We start from the raw sequence: 3,106 nt of genomic DNA on the forward strand, positions 1-3,106 counted from the left end.
TTTTTTTTACATTTAGAAATATGCTTCTGAAAGGTTACAAAAGCAGCAGTCCTTGCAGAAAATAGGAAAATACCAACATTTTCGCTATTGCGCCAATTTTTAATGAGTCAGCATTCCAGCACAGGACAACAGTGCAGCCATATGGCTTCACCTGAATGAGCCTAGCCAACGATCCAGACGACCTCCTGACGAGAGAGAGCCCGTGCCTGTGTGTGTTTGTGTCTGTGGCCGCTCTGTGCCACACCCCCTTCTCCTCAGTGCGGTGGTATGATCCAGGGGATGCTGTTATTATAGCGGCACCGAGCCTCACCAGCAACAGCATCACCCGTCAGCCTCCTCGAGTTCAACTGCGGCTAAACGCACCGCGCCGGGCTCTCAGTCACACAGCACGGCGGAGCAGCAAGGAGATCCTTCTCCTCCCCGCGCAAAAACGTTTCCCCCCTCCTCCTCTATCGGCATTTGAGAGCGAGCATCATCAGCATCAGCACCGCCGCCTCGAAACCAGAACAGCTCAGGCACAGAAGAGGTGTCTCATCCACGTTTTTAACAGGAGCACCGCGTCTCAAGGCAACATTTCCACAGTCGGGATTGCACAGTGTTCGGCATTTTGCGGTCTTCTTAGAGCATGGAATCGGACTAAAGGAATGGCTTTACGTCGGGAAGGTAAGCGGGCACGTTCGGTTCCGGCCTTTACTGGGCTCAGTGGGTGAGATCGGCTACAGTGCTGCTCGGCTAAACGAGGCTCGGGTGGCTGAGATAACGTGAGTTCACAGGAAATGTTTATTATCAGCTGTTCAGATGTGCTGTGCGGTGTTATGGGACGAGTGTGTTCATGTGTGTGACAGATAGAGAGGCAGACAGAGAGGTAGAGTGTGTGTGTGTGTGTGTGTGTGTGTGTGTGTGTGTGTGTGTGTGTGTGTGTGTGTGTGTGTGTGTGTGTGTGTGTGTGTGTGTGTGTGGGTGTGTGTGTGTTTGTGAGCATACGTGTGTGATTTTACCAAAATCAGTACACCTCCTTTGAAGTATAGGGATGCAGATTTGGGCACGAACCTGTTTGACGCGCAGTCTGAATGATGATATTCCCAGTGCAGAGCTGCAGCTCGCCTGCTTCATGTGTGTGAGTGTCGTAGCTATTCGTTTCGGTTCAGCAACCGTTTGCAGCCTTGAGTTGTTTTGCTTCAGTCCTGGCTCGTCCACTCCATCTCCATCAGCTCTAAGGTAGCCTAATGATGCCAGCAGGGCCACCGGAGATCCAGGGGGTGTAGATCTCACTGACGCGCACCTTCTGTCTTCATACATCCACTTCACCGGGCCCGGGCCAGACACCACCAGCACCACCAGCACCACCAGCACAGGTCCAACAGGCACGTCAGGTGGACACATGTCAACACTGTGACCTGCTCCACTCTGCTGATTTTCACACCTCCAGCATGAACTTCATCTCTCCTGCATGATGCTGCAGCCATTCCGTGACTAAACGAATTAACTCCATGCAATCTATATTATTTTCACACTGGCTGTGTTTTAAAACGTGCGATGCTAAATAATTAACATCAGCAAATGCATTTTGATAAATCATAATTATTGTGAAGGCAGTGAAAATTGCACCAGTATGGATGTGCTCCGATGGATTTAAATTAGACCTCCTCACTTCTCTCCTTCACAGTAGATTATAAATAATTGCTTGGAGTAAACCACTGGAGGCATATTTCCAATAGATTAATAATTAAATAAGCAAATACATAAATAAATAATATTCATAGAAATAAGATTTTTGAGTCATTGTCTTAAGATATTCTTCTTATAATAAGCAAGTTTCAAAAAAAGCATCCCACATCTTTCCTGCATGGCATTTTCACCTGGCTTTACTTGTGGCTTTCTAGCTTTCATTTAAAAATGCAAATGCATTGTAATCAAACATTTCAATGTGTAAATATGTCCAATCCATGGATCATCTAATGCACAACTCACCCAGCCACTGTCAGAGAACTTTTTTGATGTTTAGCCTACGTCATCAGACATAGAATATGAATGTTGTTTTTAAGATCCAAAAACAAAACAAAGCAAAAATCAGCTTTAATTACCGCCCTTAGGATTGGAGTACAGCATGTTATATCGGTGTTGTGTTGTGTGTCACTGCTCCACCTACTGCTACACAATGACGTGGGACCCGTGCTTAATTTGTTCACAGCTCGCAGGTTATTGGAAGTGATGATAAAAATGAGGCAGTCTGTCTTTGCGCTTTGTGATTAATAGGAAGCATCTGTATATGGAGGTTAGATAATATACAAAAAATCACACGCACGCACACACACACACACACACACACACACACACACACACACACACACACACACACACACACTGCCCTGTGCCTTTTTCACAGATGCACACGCACAAGTATGCACGCTTAGAGTCACAAGAGGAAGAAGATGATATATGAGAGCTGGGGAGCACAATGATTGTAATCCTACCTTTATTTCTCCCACTTCTGTACCGTGGTGTTGATGGGATGTGTGTGTCATTGCTTGGGGCTGTTCAGACTGTTGTCTGGTTAAGTGTGTGTGTGTGAGCTTCACATGTGGCTGGTGTTTTAGGCCCTTCAGGCAGTTGCTCTAGAGAAGTAAATTAATTGTAATTAAGTCCAATTATTAAATGCCACACCCATTATAACAACGCCTTTACATTAAGAGCACATAGCGTTAAATTGAAATGTCATTCCTACAATTATATATCCCCACATGGCACTCATAAGTAAGTGGCATTTCTGTCAGTCTACCACCTCACCACAAGACTGTTGCTCAGTCGGATACTCGGGGTTTTACACTTTGGATTGTACCTTAACACTGTGGTCGGCCTCAGCAGCACTCAGTTAGCATTTGCTGCTAAGCTAATTATCATTTTCAGCTGTTGTGCACACACTCTTTGAATATTCTGGCTTGTTGATTAGTGCACACATGCACTTGTTGTGGTGCACATGGTCTTTTGGACACCAAGAGAAGAAGCTGATCAGCATCTTTGGCTTGGTGTCGCATCATTATTTCAGTGCAACTTCCTGACAATTCTGGCCCCGAGCGCAGACTGCTAGGATACTGCCGTTTTTCTG

At 45.7% G+C, this 3,106-nt stretch overlaps 1 protein-coding gene across 3 annotated transcripts in view; it reads left to right on the forward strand.

The window, feature by feature from the left end:
- Positions 1–267: 267 nt before the first annotated feature.
- tenm1 (teneurin transmembrane protein 1) overlaps positions 268–3,106 on the forward strand; it is a 168,557-nt gene continuing 165,718 nt past the window's right edge. For 2 of the 3 annotated variants that reach the window (XM_020629724.2, XM_065958727.1), the window contains exon 1: positions 268–663. The gene's annotated coding sequence lies outside the window, so the exon portion shown is untranslated. Of the gene's footprint in view, positions 762–3,106 lie in introns of all 3 variants that reach the window. The other variant, XM_065958726.1, reaches the window with a different exon arrangement.

Source organism: Labrus bergylta, chromosome 9 (assembly GCF_963930695.1).
Source record: "Labrus bergylta chromosome 9, fLabBer1.1, whole genome shotgun sequence".
In the NCBI taxonomy this organism is placed as follows: Eukaryota; Metazoa; Chordata; class Actinopteri; order Labriformes; family Labridae; genus Labrus; species Labrus bergylta.